This window comes from Montipora foliosa, chromosome 11, assembly GCF_036669935.1.
Source record: "Montipora foliosa isolate CH-2021 chromosome 11, ASM3666993v2, whole genome shotgun sequence".
In the NCBI taxonomy this organism is placed as follows: Eukaryota; Metazoa; Cnidaria; class Anthozoa; order Scleractinia; family Acroporidae; genus Montipora; species Montipora foliosa.
The window spans coordinates 20,264,769-20,283,031 of record NC_090879.1 but is presented as its reverse complement, the minus strand read 5'-3'; the positions used below and the strand labels follow the sequence as shown (position 1 = coordinate 20,283,031).

The following is an 18,263-nucleotide window of genomic DNA, read 5'->3' as shown; positions in this document are numbered from 1 at the left end:
ATCGGTTGTCTTTCCGCAATGGGTAATAATAAATTTAAAGGATCCTGTGAGAACTTATGGCAATGGTTATGGATATCAGTCAGAACTGCTCGGCAGCTCAGCATATGTGCAGAAATACTTAAAAGATAAGACAGTAATTGCTAAACAATGGAATCGTGTTGCAGACTATTTGTTAAGCTTTTTCCTCGGAGGAAGGGACACTGGTTATCCGTTACCATGACCTGTTACACTTCGACCGTGAAAAACGGTCCGTCCGTGTAAGCTTGGAGCTAAATTCCACTGGTATCTAACCAACTGCTGCAGATTGAATCACTAAAGAATCACTTACATTGTTTGAACCTCCAGGATGCTTTCCTCTTAAAAAACCCTTTCCTAAAGTAAGACAAACGTTCATTACTGAGAATTCGAAGCAATGCATTCTACCATGATAATATATTTGAATTGTTGTCCAAGTGAAAAATTTCTTTTCAACAAAACTAAGAACAGAGGCATTATCGTTTTTTCTTGTTTGTTTCCATTATCTGAAGGTAGCACCTTCAACCCAGCGCAACCTTTAGTGCTGCGCACAGACACTGTTTAGGTCGACAAGATTTAGACTAATGTATTAAGTGCCATACCTGGATGAGCTCCCTCGTGGATATGATACTACCAAACAGGACTCTTAAGCGCTCCACTGGCCGAGGAGGGCTGGTAGACGAGGGTGAGAGGTGTGGGGTCTTCTTAGTCAATGGCGACTTGGACGGGTGTTTTGAATAAATCTTTGCTTGGTTTGCTTCGTTATTTGGACAACCTGATAAACTATAAAAACGACAAAGGCCGTTTAGTTACCGACAAGGACGCTTAAAATTATGGCGCAGTTCACAAACTGGTAAAAAACAAGACATCCTACAATGTACACAAATGTGATCACGGAACAGTACAAGTTTCCTTTTTTTCACACGACGTAGATATGGAAACTAAAACAACGTACATGAAACCATATCCAACTGAAACAATGGAGCCTGACCCTCAGCAAAACGACCTGCGTCCTACCGCGATCTAATAGAATAAGGGTTGCAAACAGCGGCGTGGTATCTGTTCAACTTACGGGTAATGAGTTTTCCAGTGCCCCGTTACGTGACCCAAACCATCGCACCCTGGCGTAGGACACACGCCCTCCACTGTTGGACTGGGCGGGATTTCAGCTAAACAGAGATAGAAAAAAACATTCAAGTCACACAACAAACAAACGCAAACAGAAACCTGCAAGACAGGCACTATTTCGTCTTACGTTTTGACTTCTTTGACACCAGTTGCTTTTTGTTTAGAAGCGTAGGGACCAGTCCGATTCCTCAGTCATGGAGTTGTTGGAGAGTCGGTCCCACAAGGCAAGAGTTCCTTGTTTAGATTTTGCAGTGAGTACGGACAGCCAAATGTGCTATGATGTGTAGAATATTTAGCACCCTTCACATGACCAATACCCTTACAACCAGGAGTTGGACACGCCGCGCTCGACATCTTCTCCGCGTGTAGCTGAAAAAAAAAAACGAAAAAATGAACAAAATTTAACAGAGCACAAGCACTTTAATCTATTAGGGTTGAAATAAAAACACGATTGTTGGATCAAACTAGTGATCTGATCGGCGTAACAAAAATGGTGATAGATCGTAGAGTACCTTTGAATTGTTTTGTATAATATTTCGGCAGGCTAAACTAATTAAAAATCACTATTCGTTGCAGTGGCCCCTTTTATATTCTTTTGGAACTCTCTAAAAGTGCCACGACGAGGAATAACTCACTTCCCTTTTTCCTTCGGATTTTGAAAGTGTGATTGCTTAACACTTGACTGGCAGAATTTTGAGTTTTGATTTTTATCCTAAGGCTGTTAACTTTGAGTGAACGTTTTGGATTTAACGGTCCACCATTACTCACGTTTAAAACTGACCGACTGGGCCTCAGAGGGTTGGATCTAGGAAAAGTGACGTCAAAGGCTCACTAGCTTAAAGAATCTGACTCTGACTCTGAACCTAAATATATAATAGGGTTAGGGTTAGGGTTAGCTTAAAACTTGGGTCACTTAGTGTTTGGTTAATATAGCTTTGAAATCCAAAGAAAGCTACAACTTGATGTTTTGGTCATGGTAGCACTTCAAGCAATGACAACCACTTACTAAGCGGGTCTCCAAGGGATGTCCTGTTTTCTCACACCACCCCACAGGATGTAAATCACTGGAGTCAGCATCAAACCAGTCGTCATAGATATCATCCCATCCATCAAAATGTATCTTAACTCTGTATTCCTCCAAGGATGCTACACGCGCAGCACGCACTAGGGAAGGGTTTCTTTTGTCAACAGCTTCTAATCGTTCTCCAGCCTTGAAACTTGGCTTGGGCCGCTTTACAAACAAACAAACAGTCATCAAAAGCATATAATGACCATACGCTGATCAATACCATGTAGCAGTTTTTAAACGAGCACTTTATGGCAACCAGTACAGACGTAGAAAACCAAAAAAAGAGCCAATCAGGACGCAAGGCAGATTAATTCAACCGATGCTGGGACTCACACCCCGCCCGCCACGTCAATGTGAAGTACGGCGTTTGAACCAACACTCTACTTAATCCTCTTCGTGCGTGTCCGCAGAGGCTTTCTTAAAAGCTTAACATATCTTCGGGGTGAATAGCCGGTCTTCATATAAGCCGGACCAAACGAATAACGAAAAAGTTGAGCTAACTCTTTCCCCTTATTTTGTTGTCGCCTCAATATATAGGTTTGGGTGCGTGAGTTCGACATTCATAGTTCAGCTCTTGCGAAGTACGGTTGACTCTGGCTGAAGTACGCGAAAACGAGTGCAAACAAGTCTCAGCTGGTGTTGATTATAACTCTGATTAACTAAGAATAGGATCGAAAAAATCGCGACCATTAGAATGGAAATTAAATGAAACAATTGAACGATGGTGAAAATTAATTACAAATTTGCCGAAAACTATACCGATATTCCTTGAAAAGTCGTTCTTTTCTCTTCACTCTCTCTGGCCGACATTTTCTTTTTGCCCGAAGATGTACTGACTTAGCCACTGTCATAGGGTCTTTACCTTCTTGAACAAGTCAGGCGGTGCAGCCACTGTGCCGGTGTCCCGCAGATACTGCTCCCATTGAAATGTGTACACCTCGTCATCTTTTATGTGAAAAAATAAGACAGAAATTTTAAAATGGGATACAAGAAAAAAAAAACAATTGAAAAAGGAAATATAGGTACACAAAGAGAGCTAGGGGTGTGGTGCTCACCATTTGGCGGGTTCAATTTCTTTCCATTTTCCGCACACCAACCCACTGGGTGGATGTATGGACAATCATCCTGGCACCAGTAGTCGTACGAGTCATCCCACTCATCAAAGTGAACAAGGAAATGGTTGCCGATTACATTCGTTACCGTAGCAACACAGATAAGATCCGGGTTTTTACGATCCACTGCTTCAAGCTTCATGCCAACTTTAAAGCCGTGTACCGTAGGCTGAATCTAAGAAAGAAATAAGGATTACAAAAGGAAATTGGAAGATTGCATTTTCTTTTCTTTTCGCTTCAGCTTCAATTCCCAGGATGTACAAACTGGAGGCCTATTCAATTTAAAAGACAAAGGAAAAAGAAAAAGAAAGTTTGTCTGTTTCTTCCGCACGCCATGGGCTTGCGATGTTCTTACTCCACGAATTATAATACATACCAAATAAATACTAAATTGACTAGGTACACCCCTTGGAAAGTTTTTTTAGGATCAACTAAATCTAACAAATGATACAAAGAACACAGCTGATTTAAGAATGAGGCAAACGGCCAGATGTTTATTTACAAATCCAGCTGACCGGGGTCAGTGTTGCCCAGGGGCATTACACGCACAACAACTGCGGAAAGTGATCCGGAGTGGGGCGGTTCAAATGCAACACCTGCATGCGTATCACCCGGCTTTGCCGTTTCCGTTTATCAAGCGTGAATAGAATTGAAGCACAAGTTCCGGAAAATGGCAACAAAAGAGACCGAATTAACAAACAGTGAGTTGACATGTTGTTACCGGTTTAAAGAGATGTTCTGGAGCAGCCTTTGCCCCACTTTTCTTCAAGTACTTTTCCCAGTTGAACTCCTGTTTGTTGAAACCTGTTAAACAGAAAATAGTTGCTAGTGAATCCGCGATAAGCTCGTACACAAAATACTGCAGCCATGCACCGAATTATTCTTCATTAATACGTAATCTCTGTTTCCACTTCCACTTCCACCTCTGTAACTGCAGGATAGAAGAGTTACAATTTTTTCTCCTCGAGGTCTTCGTTTACACTGTTCGGATTTTCTCGTACTTTTGATTTCAAGTTTGACTGTCAGTTTGCCTTTTGAGAAAATATATGAGATATGATATATCTGAACTGCGGATTCCTTGAAATGATTTCACATCAGAGTGATTCCGAATCTTTGAACAGAGGTTTACATGAATTTGTTTCTATGAGAATGATCCTTGTTTGGCTCTTGTTCTTTTCTGTTTTATCCACATCTTGAAATTCCCGTTAGTTTCCTTTAACTGACATCAGTTTCAGTATGTCCGTATAAAAGCCTCAGTTTCTCGAAGAGATGAGTTGGAGCGGATACACGGAAAAATCCGAGTCATTGCTCCTTTCCAGGAGTCCAACCTACGATTAAATCTCCGTCTAAACTAAGAACAGTGTTCTATCGAGATATTTGAAGTTTCTTTCATTCAAGGCCGAAAGATCCGCTCTTTCTAACGTTAACTTGCAATGTTATTTTCGTCAGATAGTTTTTAACAGTAAAGAGAATTGGGCGTGGATCCATGCTAACGACCAACCGTGTAGGCAGCCGCTTGTCATAAAACCATGAAAGTTCCCTTGTCGCTTACTTCTTTCTTTTATACACGTTTTAATACTTGTCCACCAGGCAAGAAACTTACCTGAAATAAAATAGGTTTCATTGAACTTGGACAAGCAGCAAATTTTAGGCCAACGTTTCCGTTAACGTAAAGTTTAATGTCACTTAAAAAAAACTTACTTCTCGGTGGATGTAACACCTGTCCATTCTTGTCACACCAGCCCATGGGAAAGATAAAGGGCGAATCCCAGTTTGTCCAGAAATCATAACTTTCAGACCAACCATCAAAGTGCATCCTAAGCCGCGCTCCTTTCACCTTAACAATTGTACACACACAGATGTAGGATGGATGCTTGGGATCAACACATTCCAGTTTGTAATCCTTTTTAAATGCGTGATTTGGCTTTGGAAATACATCCAAACATGGGTTCTCCTATTAAAAAGAAAGAAAAATGTGCCAGACCCATCTTTTTCATGTTATTTACAATTGTGTCTCAGTTGTTAACGTAACACCGATATGTTTGATTGTGATTTACACACCTGTTTGAACACAACATTAGGAACTGCTTTAGCGCCACAAGCTGTAAGGTATTCTGACCAAACAAATGGTTTCGTAGAGTCATAGGGAACTGAAAACAACAAATATTAGCTTTATCATTATAATAGAAGGCTTATAAACAAGTACCGATTTGGAATGATGCTCATTGTACATTCCTTTGGAAGAGTTAAGCATAAACATCGATCCATTTACGACAAGCAAATGTCAGTGACAAGAGCATGTAGGACATGTAGTTCCCGGTGCTGTGGTCAGTCTTCTGTGGTGTATCATGGTTGGGAGGGTAAATGCTAGGAGATATTAGCTACACCAAGCTACTCTAAAAATCCGCGGGCAAATAAAGATATATGATATGATATGAGAGCATTACACTAAGCGTGTGCGTGGCAGTGTAGGAAATGCAGCGTGGAAAGAAACAAACTTAATTACCTTCTTCGCCGCTCATCAGATCAGATGGTTCTATGGCGATTAGCTGTTTGGCTGCCTTAACTTTGTATTTTTCTCCTTTTCCTTTGAGTTTAAACTTGCCCATTAAAGGTGCATCCTGCACTGGTGCCGGCATAGGTGCCTACCAAAAAAGGACACGAATTCCAGATTTGAGAATTTGCAATGTAACTGAGAAAACGACTGGAAAAAGAACCCGCAGTTACCATCAAGTTCAGACCAAGGGGGTGCTAGGGAAAAGACGAGCCTAAAAACGGCTGTGAAGGAAGATAGGACGCAACTCTTTACAACCTCTAATTTCACTGGATCGCTTTAGGACGCAAGCTCTATTGTTTTTAGGGTTAGGGTCCATCGTTGATCAGTTGTAAGGGGTGCATGTATTTGAATCACAACACATTTATAATTATAGCAAGACGCCATAACTATTCCACACCACAAAAGATGGCGTTGTGGATACTTTTCGCTTGAGAGCTTTTAAGTGTCTGGAGAATAAATCTCACACTATTTTAAGCAATAAGAAACAAAGCCAAAGCCAGTCAGTCAATTTTCCCGCTCTATGCGCAATTCACAGCTACAGTACGGTGACCGTGGTCCTCGAGAAAAAAGGATAATCTTGACTATTTTACCTGAATCAAAACGCCACGAACTGAAATTTTCAGTGAAGATAGCTTTTTCGTTTCTTGCGATAATATTAAATTGGCAAGTTCCAAACTCAAATATTTCTCTTGTAATTCGAAAAAAAGTGAACGTAATCGCGAGCCCTTCGTCCGCGATTTTGGTCTTTGGTCCACGAATCATGTAAGCAGCCCAAAAAAAAAAAATTTGTTAATCCCGATAATTTCTGTACGAACATGATGAAAATTTATTTCTTCTTTATTACCCTTGATATATCTCAGCTACAGTCGTATTGGATGTTGTTGTGAGTATAGAATCTGCTTTTATTTTCAATTGACCGTCTCCCAACCCACGCTCCATTTCATTATGAGACCGTATACTGAGGTATTCTAGACATACTAAAGATGGTAACCCGTTCATAAACTTGTATAAAGAAGATTTTGAAAATATTCAGGTAAAGCAAAGACCTTTTCCATTTATCGAAGGTTTTCTTTATCTCCTTTGCGAGATTTATGCTCTTTGGGATCATAAGTAGTTAAGGTCGCGGATCAAGGACCCCTATCCGAAAATTGTTGATATTTTTCAAGAGGCGATAAAACAAAAGTTTAAAACTCTGCAGCAAATTCGTTCCCAACCGCAGAAGTAACTTTATCTGTAAATCCGTTCTGCAAAAGGACACGTGTTCCCGTTGCCTTTACACAACTCAAGTCAACATCACCGTGTAAGTTACGGAGCCACAAAAGTAGAGACTTCCAAGACAAATTAACACACCTGTCAACAAACTTGAATTCCGCACAATCACCGATAGCAGGAAAGCCGAAATTTCGTCATGCGAAAGAAGAATAATCAAGAAATCATCGCATACATTTCTTTTTGGTGGTATTTTAGTTAACGAGGAAATATAACATCATGTTCGGAAAGGTCGCGGACCAAGGATCTCGCGGACCAAGGACACCCTACTCTAATTTTTGTTTATCGTATTGTTCGTTTCTACCGGTCACACACATCGCGACCCGCAAATATAAAATAAGGAAACCCGTTTTTCCCCGTGCAGTGGTTAAGCAAATTGTTGATTGGACTCCGATTGTTACTTGATGTAAAATGGCAAAATCGGGACGGTGGGAACTTGCGCTTTCGTCTTTCTTCTCGCAGCGCCCACACAAGCGCACGTAATTCCGCTTATACCCTTACTCGTGCGTATTTCGTTGGTGATTTTTAAGAGCTGGGATGTGTATGGGTTTAACCACTGCTTAAGATCGACCAAAATTTGTACTTAAAGCTGCCAGGAAACGGTTTTTTTTAATTTAACTGAGCAAGAGAAAGTTACTGATGGCTGAGCCAGTTAATAAATTATCTCTTATATCTTAAATTTCAAGAAATGAGATGATAGCAAAGACATCTTGTATTAAAGACAAGCAGGGGCCCGAATTATTTAGTTAATCTCTTGCTAGAAACATGATACTTACACCAGCCAACCCAACTGTTTTCACTGCCATTCCAATTTTCTTTCCTTTCCCCTTCTTTTTCTTTTTCACAATCTTGCCATCAGCAGTTTTGACTTTCCGTACAAACTCTCTTCCTTTGTTTCTCCTGCCTGTATAAACACCAACACAGGACAGTCCACAGAATCTCCCTGAGGCTGAAAAATCTTGCCGCAGCCCGTACTTTCCACACACTTCGCAGCATAACACGCCGCTTGTGTCCGGGGCACCATTTTCCAGCTTAACTTTTTTAGGGGAAGCTATTGAAACAGTCATACACAGAACGTTTCAGAATCACTTACTATGTGTACCGCAAAGGTTTGCCCATTATCACAAGCGAGCAAATTGGCAAATTAAAGAGCCTTAAAGTCACCGAAATGATGATATTTTGTGTACTCTTTCAACAAACCCTAAAGCTTTTTGTTTCTATAACAAATTTTCAATGCAAATTCTATATGGATTCAAATTCCCCCCATTGATCACTACGTAAATTTATCGTTTCTAGTTTTCTATGTGTTATTTAATTGTTTCTTTCCAGAACCCCCCTCCACCCGAATTATGAGCTTTACAATACCACCATGAACAAATACAGGTTCAAGTTGATTCTACCTTCATCCTTCTTTATCTTGGCAACAGCAGAGCCTGTCTCCTCCTTTGCAGCGCTGTTTATTTCCTCACTTGTGGACTTGCGACCATGTTCAGTGGGGGTGCTCCAAGTTATTTCACCCTTCTCTGTTTCCACTGTGCTGATTATCTCTAGCGTGCCAAATTCTGTCAGTTTAAATTTCAAATTGCTCCCTACAAGTCAACAAGATAAGCTCAAATAAAGTTTAACAAACACAATAAATTTAATGAAAATAAGATATGTCTAATCTGATTAAGTCTTCTTCCTTCTGGCAAATCCACAAAATCTAAGTTTAAGTATTTACCGTCTTTGTCTAACAATAATAAATTTCACATATTATTCCATAACAAAAAAATTGGAAATTAAAGGTTGCATGCTTACACATCTCTTAAATTCATGTATTGCATATGTTAAATTATTATTATTAAGTTCTTTAATTCAGAGTGTCTTTCAAGTTTCACAAAGTCATTATCAAGTGAAATGATTAAAGACAATTCAACTTCCCAATATTCTCTGTCCCAGATATAATTGAGACCAAACCCTTCCTTACTAATTTAACTATAACATCAATAAGGCACATGGAGTTTGTATTACGTTTTCTTTTTTTTTTCTTTTTTCTTTTTTGCAATAATTAAAAAATGTAAATTACAATCTCGATAATCTTATTAGTAGTGTAAAAGTAAGAAAAGATTGGCCTCAATTTACTGAATCTGACACTACCCTTTCCCACCTGGATAATGCTTTTCTAAAATTGAACAATCCAATCTGATTAAGGTGAATCTTCTCCAACAATGACATTTATAATCCTAATCAGATTGTTCATATATTTAAACTTACATTTTCAATAAAATAACACTCAGTTACTCACTTGACAACAAAACCATTATATAAAGACACTGATTACCTAACATGAATGGCTGATTGTAAAAATAGGCAAAGTCTTTCAGTTTTAAAATTTTGAAAATGTTAAAAAAATCTTAAATATGTGAAAAACATGTAAAAAAAATGCTGGCTAATTTAAAAAGTTTATCAGCTCCTAATTGGACCAAAAGATCCTATAACTAGTGATTAAAAGGACAATAGCAGGTACAAATGGTCCAAACTTCTTGCATTTCAGTTCTGGTTTTTAAATTTCTATAAATTTTCATATTCTCTTGAAATTGAAATACAAAGACAAAGCTTGATGGATGGGACAATTTTGTATGGGAAAATCGTCCAATGCAGTTCAATGCGTTATTGACAATGGACAACCGTAGCATAATATAGGGAAAAAGATTCACCAATGTGGTGACAGCACAGACAACCCAAGGTGGCTTGGGTTTAACTTCCCATTCAGTTTGTTGTTTCCCAACTTTGTTCCATGACTGGTTCTTGTTTTCGTTAAAAATCAATACTAGAATGGATTTGTAGCATCCTAATAAGTATTTTGTCACGTAATCAATATTAACAAAAGTCATTTTCATCACCTGGCAGAGTGGCAATGCCATCCTTCCAATCCAAAGCTGAAAATGGGTCATCATCTTCAAATGCAAGTTTCTTCTCCTTCTTTATCTTCACACCTGTTATTTCTTTTGAATCTACAGCAACATTCTTGTCTTCAATATTATTGTTGCATTGATTTGCTGTAACAATTGCATCTGTATTGCCCCCTGCAGAGACGACAGCTTCACTTGGCTTTGTGACACTGGTCTTATCACTTGATATTGCATCACTGTTAGGGTTGTAGTCAGTATGATTTACAGCCACAGACTGAGTTTCTCTATTACTGGGATTAAGAGCATTTTCACCAAAAGCTGAGAAATAAAAAAATTAACATTTTTAGCTGGAAGTCTATTACAGTAATACTTAACAGAGAGGAGGGCAAGAAGGCAGACATTAGTCTAGGGAGGAAACAGGTTAAACTTTGAGAAGTACCGGTAGATCTGTTCAAAAAAGGTCTTAACAATAATTATTATTAAGTCTGTTCACATCTGGTTAACTAAATAATTCAGACAGAGTAGTGCATTTTCTTTACAACAATCACAAGTGACAAACTGATACTGTCATTACAAAGAAAATCACACTACCTAACTCAAAGCAACCCAAACAAATGGAAAATGTTGTCAGTAGCATTTTGAAAAATCCCGTATTTACTTGAATAAGCACTGTGGTACTTATTTAATTTTTCACGCCTCAAATGCAGCACTTATTTGAGGGCGGCACTTATTTCAAAAATATTTCTGTACGGAAATTAACAGAAAGTCTCTTGAGAGTCACCATTTGACTCTTACGACATTTTACTTGATGGATGAACAGTGAAATACAAGGGGCTGGTTCAAAAATGAAGTGAACCATTGAGACTAAAGTGAAGGTTAGGATCAGAAAAAAATTTAAGCTTAATCTCCTTTCAGAGCAACTATGCAAGCTCTCCTGATCATGATGGCTTTAATTCCTAGCTACTGTTCTAACAAAGGGCCCAGGGCAACAGATTTCCCTGAGATACTACAAGCATGACTCCCTGTAATACTTCCACATGTACACCTCTTGCTGCTTCACTATTAATGTCTTGAATCTACTGTGCAGACTAATTTGATTTAACTGACAACTTGAGGCTCTGTGCTGAAGGGTTTCTTCTAAGTTAATGATCCTCAGATGACACCATTGAATTGGACAAAGTTGCCTTCCTTGATAGTGGTACAGAGTTCAAGTTTCACAAGTAGCATGAGGCACTGATCATAGACTTTCATTTTTTTCAAACTAGCTTGTAAGATCATGTGAGATAATAATTCTGTTACAAAATCTTCCAAAAGCACAAGACATCTCTTGAATATGGCTTGCCAATAATTTTTCAAAGTTAACAGAGCAGCCCTTTCATATAATACTACACTGCTTGATACACTTACCTAATTCAGTGTTGCTGGATGAAATCAGAGTTTGGAAATTTATCTGTGCTTCTTCATCACTTTCCACTTTCTGTCTCTTTGATTGGGGCTCATAATTTTCAACCATTGCACTAGCAATTAAGGATACCCCATCTTCCTGCAGCCCATTCATAATAATTCCTAAAATAAAGTCCGAGGCAAAAAGAAAATCAAATGGAAATTCTGAAAAGGTTGGTAATCTAGCAAGGATCCATGAAGGCTGCTGATCCAAGCATTTTTGACACAACAAAAGTAGAAGATCATCATTAAGACAAAAAGCAAAAGCTCACAAAAAGGAGCAAATTATGGAGATGAGAAATTTTAATATCATATACATGTATTTCTGAATGTGACCAATACCTCCCTAATGCCGATGCAAAATTTCAGGGAGGATTGATTTCACATGAGAAATTACAATTTGCCAAGGCAACATTTTGGCATGAGAGTGGACAGGCCCTGCAAGGTTCATTTCTTTAAACATGCTTCATATTTCTTTATAGGAATCAGCTCCAAACTCATACAAATTTGATACTTGGAAGTTCTCACAGAAGAAAAATATAAGCCTTTAATTAAAACACATGGGCGGATCCATACTGGTTTCCACTGTTTTACAGAAATCGGTCAGAAACTCAAGAAAGGGGACTTTGGAGGGTTCAAATCCAAAAAATTCCTGGGAGAGTATGCCCCCTAGAAACTTTTTTGTTGTTTTGGAAACTAGGCATTATTTATCCTAGATCTGCCTCTGAGGATTATCTGGTATATGTTGCTAAATTTAGAGTTATTTTCTCAGTTAAAGGATAATAAGAATAAGCTTAATTGTAATATACCGAGACTTTCACTCAACAAAACGAGCACTCTGATTGGTTGATTCTTGGTCACGTGCCCCCAATCAAATTCGAATGTATCCTGACCGGGATACAATTCCACAGTTGTTAATACCTGCTCCGGATGTTTTGCTGCAATTATTGTTGAAGGAAAAGTCTAAATATATACCAAAGCACTTAATGTAAGGTCCCTAAAAAAATACAATAATTTTGTTTTCGTCTCGGGAAACATCAGGATTCTTGGGAAAACAAAACTAACTTGCAAAGTAAGAAAATGCCAATGAAACAAAAAACAGATTTGATATGCTCCCTTCTTTTCAAAACTTTATCTACATAACAAAGAAAAGAAATTAAATAAATATTTTTCAAATTAAAAAAAAAAGCAGCAAAAAAGACAAAAGGCAAAAGGGAAAAAATAGAGAAAAAACAAAAATATTCAAGAAAGAGGAGATTACACTATTATTTGAATGATCTGCCCCATTAATACACAAATGTTGAACCCAGGTGTTAACAATCTCCCACGTGATAACGGGCTACATGTGTTCCCTTTCGGCTTCAACAAAAAAAAAAACACTTCCGTAATCTCTTTGTGGTGAGAAAATTCAAGACCCTTGTGAAAAAAAACCATTTCAAACGCGTTTAAGTCTCACAAAAATACTTCAAACATATTTTCTCGATGATTATTCTGACGCCCCTAACACTTGAAAAAGAGAAGGAAGCCATGGAGAAAGTATGAACAACAAAAAATTAATTTCTTTTAGGTCTTAACGTTGCATTTTATTTATCTGTGTTTTTTTTAAAGATCGAAATGGCGATTAAAATTCCACAGTGGATTTTTATTTGTCAGCTTCAAGCTCCGTTTGAGTTCCGTGTCATGAAACATACATGTTGTCGCGGTTTTGTGACAAACTATAAACAAACGTTGCCAAAAAAACAACCATCGAACTTTTTCTTTTGAGATTCATAATTTTAATTGTACATAGAATCGCCTTGGCACCAAGAGTAATTTTCCAAAATGTTTTTATTGCCGTTTTTTTCTCTTTGTGGTTTTCAATTAAAATTAACGTATTGCGTGAATTGTGCGCCGGCCGTATTACGCTCGAGGGCAGAAATTTGATGAATTTTAGATCAAGCAAAGTTTAATATTTTGGATAAGTCAGAAAGACACTCGTGACTGGCGTGTTTCCGAGTGAACTGGTGGAATTCTTCCAAAAAGTTGTTAAAAACAGAGCTAATTTTTGTCGAGAAAGGGGGTTCTGCAAAGTACTCATATTTTTCTCAAAAGCGACACGGATAGAAAAAAAAACAAGACGGCCACCAGATGAGAAAGAAAAAGTTTTAACATACCAAAACGACCTTCACAACATACAAAGCCCACACATTACTTCTAAACTGAAGTGAAAGCGACTTTTACAAATTGAAAACTTGTGGTAGGCAAAATCGTTGAGTTTACGCGAGGAAGAAAGACGAAAGAAATCGCGTTTCGATTCGAGGAAACATTTGCTCTCAATTTTCGCAACAACCAGCGCAGGGTACCATAAAGCGCTTGTGATAATCCTGATTCGGACAACAAATTTGATGTCCTTCGAGATTATTTCAATGATCTGGAAATATAATGTTATTCAGCTATAAAAGGTTTCCATTTCCTTAGAAAACGAGAACATGTTGCGTTAATAATCTTACCGCAAAGTAGAAGTTGAATCAGCAAACGAACTCCACGCTTGAGGTGTTTTCGGGTGCGTGTTTGAATATTCAATAACCTTTTAGTTTCAAACGTGTCTCTCACTCAAAACCCATTTTTCCTAGTATCCCATTCGAACAGAATGAACACAAAGCCTTAACATAATTTCTTTTCGTTCTTAAAGTTCGGTTTTCAGTGTTTTTGTGAGATAAACACGGCAATAAAAACTGAAACTAAACAGTGTTCCTGTGTGTGAAATACTTGACCTCGCTTCCATGTGAATTCTTGTTTTGTTGGTTTCCTTGTAGTCCATCTTGATTTGCCACAAGTTTTAATCGCCTATTTTCGCTTTATATCCTTCAACAGTTAACTTAAGCGGTTGAGCAAACCATGCAGTATTTGACCTTCTAGTTTTAAAAAAGATGCGGACCTGAACTTGGATATTTAAACAGGATTAAGATCTGATACCCTTAAAACCAGTCATGGCTTTGCATGAGAGGAGTTTGAATTGTAACTTTACTTTTAAAATCACCTAAAAGCCCCAAAAAGACCGCGAAATTCGTTTGAAAACGTAACTAGAATCCCTTACCTTTCTATCAAGGTTATTTGTAGCGAGTTCTAAGAAAGGAAAGGCGTATTAAAGAAGATTTAAAATTCCTTACCACTTATGAGATGGAAGACTACACTTCTCCCAGCAGAATGAATTGACGGCTAACAATAGGATATCTCGCCCTTCGTCCAACTGCCAATCAAACGCCACAGAACAATAACACACGTGATTGAAGCTTTTATTATGTAAAACCACCGGAAACTTTCGCGGTGCCAGAATTTTCAATTTCATGTGAAAAAGGCGAGAAAAGGCTTCTTTTCAACGAAACAGGAATGCAAACAAACTCCAAATCGTGTTTAGCATGTGCCCCGTGCACTGTAGACGGTGAATGGTCGAGCGTTATTCTTGTTTTAAATGTTTATTTTAGATATTATAAAAGTATGCAAGATTGGGAACCCTTCAATTAACACGTTTTGCGTCACAAAGAGCGAATAATGGTTATGATTATAGAATACACAGCTCAGTGTTTTTGATATAAAAAACACGTTCTACTTTGCTCCTGTACATTAAAACTTAAAAACTTTGAAGCCATCCTCAGCAGAGGTTTCAAAATGCCACTAATTTCAGATCACTTTAGACCAAGTGTAAAATACTGATTGGTTGGTGTTGGAGATTATAGATATAAACCGAAGCAAAATTATTTACAGCGCTTTATGGTCTTCATTCGCTTTCGGGTTTTCGGCTTTCGTAAATGGTCATGTTTTAAGGAACGAAAAATATTCTTGCCCGGTCTTGCTTATTGAAACTGTGGCATATTGCAACCCGCGATATTATTATCACCAGTTTCCTTTTTATTTTTGTCGCCTATTGGAAACTTTCCTGCCTTCTCACAAGCCCATGAATAGCCACATCTGAAGACATTTAAAATTTTAAAAATTGAACATTCGAGTCAGTCGGATAGAAAACGTATAATTTATATTCGGTGATGTTTTATCTCCTGTTTTCGATGAATACTTTCTTTGATGTAAGATTCTTGGAGCAAAGATTTTTCAGTTAAAGGCACAACATTTCAATACAGAGAATTTAGCGTCTTTTATGTGGGCGTACAAATGAAAATAAACCCAGCACAAAAAATGAATGTACAACGCAAACCGTCAGCCTCTTCGTTTTTTTGTTGGTTATATTAATTAACTTAAGAAGCGAGCTGGTTATCCCGTGAAGGCAAATCAAATTGCTGTTGGATCCTGTTTAGACACGGCGAAAGTATCACACCACATGTTGAATCATCATCGATCCGAAATATACTACAATACGTTACAAGTTTATCGATGAGAATGATATCATAATTCAAGCAACATGTTTCAGTGAAGTTGGTTAATTTGCCGATCAAATAAATTTTCCTCTTCCGTCATAACAGTTCGCCCGCAGAATAAAGTGTAACTATGACGATGTTTTTTACTGCTGTCACGCCACGATCGAGTTCCTCTTGAAAAAGTACGCAAAACTCCAAAGAGGAACTTTCAAAGCTAAAATTAGTTTCCGGTCAGATCAGTATTGTGACAGACGACACGCAAGACGATGACCCGATTAATAGAACGCCATACTAATTAACACTATCTCACGAGAAAAAAGTCCGTCATTTTTAACACTCGAGTTTCAAAAAAGGCAAATAAAAGTGAATGTATATGTTTAAAAATATGAGTACCTTTCCCTCCGGTAAACCAAATAACTTTTTTGAAACAAACTAACCCAATTAAACCTTGTTGTTTAGTCACACCGCTTCCCCATGACGTAAAAGAAATAAATTCGACTTCGACAATTAACACGCGGTTCAAAACTCCGTTTTTGCGGCCCACTCTTTCGGGGAAACCGCTAAATAGGACACTTAGCAAAAGACATTCTCTTTCATTTTTACTTTTTACGAACAGCGAACCCTCATCACTACCAAGGTGATCTGGTGACGTAATTCGGAGGACTGCGGAGAATAATGTTAACGCCCGTATCCCACAACCGCGCGCGGCCTTTTTTTAATTCAACATGGCAGGAGGGAAGTTAGATCCTGTCGGGTCTACTTGAATGTTCATTCAGTAACAGGAAATGTGGTAGACACGTAATGATTTGTTGAGTTTTGGCGATGGAAATACTGCAGGGACTTTTGGAAACAACACCTAAGGCCGCGCGCGATTATGGGATACGGCGTTAAATTTTTCTTCCCAGTCCTCCAAATTACGTCACCAGATCACCTTGGTAAACATCTCGAATCCAGTTGAAGCCACCTGAATTTTTCAGGTGTCTATAAGAGACAGTTGCTTAAATTGTCCAACTAAGTGCGAGAATCACTTCTCTCATCCGTCTATAACCTGCACTTCAAACATTCATTCACTTTAGTTAAGCAGGTTGTGCGCTTTTCGAACAGGTCCTGAAGAATTCAAGGAGTTTACAACATAAGGTTACGTCATATGACGTTTTGGGTAAGATATACGTTGTGGACTTAACTAGTTTCGGTATACGTTTATACGATACGTAATTCTCTTTCGCTCGAGCACTTTCGCGACGACTAACCGAAAAGACAGGTGGCGAGATAAACATAATTGGCCATTTCCGAGTTCATGTCTGCCTCCTCTTCAAAGCGAGTCTAAGTGCGAAGTTTCTGTGATGGTAATTAGTTCTACTTTACATATGCTCTTTACAAATTAATGAAACTAATTTTCGAAAGAGAAACTTCGCACTTAGACTCGCTTTGAAGAGGAGGCAGACATGAACTCGGAAATGGCCTATCAGTATCACCCAACTAGTGTCATAATACAAATCGTGCATTTTAATTGGCTATGCTACTACTTCCCCACCGACGCAGCACCACAGTTTCTTTAGAAACTACCCCCTTCATTCATATGCTACTAGAGGGCTGTTAATAATAGTCCTCAAGTAGAGAAAAGCGTGACGCTTTCTTTCGTTTTATTCCCAAATAAATCTTTCTTCAGCTTGCATTTGCTAACTTTATTATTGCCTTTTCTGTCCGACTAGTTGGGTGATACTAAAATAATTAGACCCTTCGCCCTCTGTCAAAAACAAAGCATGCGAGAGAACCAAAGAATAGTCGGCCTCCACACTATGAGTGATAAGTTCATCCCTTTCGTAAGCCGAACAGGTTTACAATAACCAATGCTTTAAACTTCTCTCATACTCGATGCAGATACCTGGTTAACATTACGGCTGACGCCAACGAATAGTTTTTTTTATGTGCCATTGTTCACTCGCGCGCTGGCATGACGTTCTTTTAGGATTTCGGAAACAATTGTTTGCAGAGAGCAATTAGTCAAGCTATCTGTCAGTCGTTTATAGTCATAGGAGGTCTAGAAGCAAAAAAAAACTTGTAGTGTTCAAAATGCGACCGTGCATCTAAAACGTACAACAATAATATTGGATTCAACTAAAATTGGTAGTCACTTGGCCAGCCATGTAACCCTAGTATTTACCTAACTTTCTTGACGAGTAAAATTTCGGCTGGTGTTTCATACACCGGATCCGAAATAATTAATGTCCATAAAACAAAAGAACAAAACGAACATAACAATACCTAATTATCAAGGCCTAATCGCAATAAAAATGGTTCTTTTGTCCTCCGACATTTTAGTCCGGTATACGAAAGTCTACCGCAAACCTTAGTCCAAGCGAGATAGGGGAGTGAATTGGGTCTGTTTAAGTTCAACCTTAATTCGATGAGGAACTCCTTTACTCACTG

At 38.3% G+C, this 18,263-nt stretch overlaps 1 pseudogene; it reads right to left on the bottom strand.

Moving 5' to 3' along the window:
• LOC137976780 (lethal(3)malignant brain tumor-like protein 3) overlaps positions 1–14,214 on the bottom strand; it is a 34,037-nt pseudogene extending 19,823 nt beyond the window's left edge.
• Between the last annotated feature and the right edge of the window lie 4,049 nt (positions 14,215–18,263).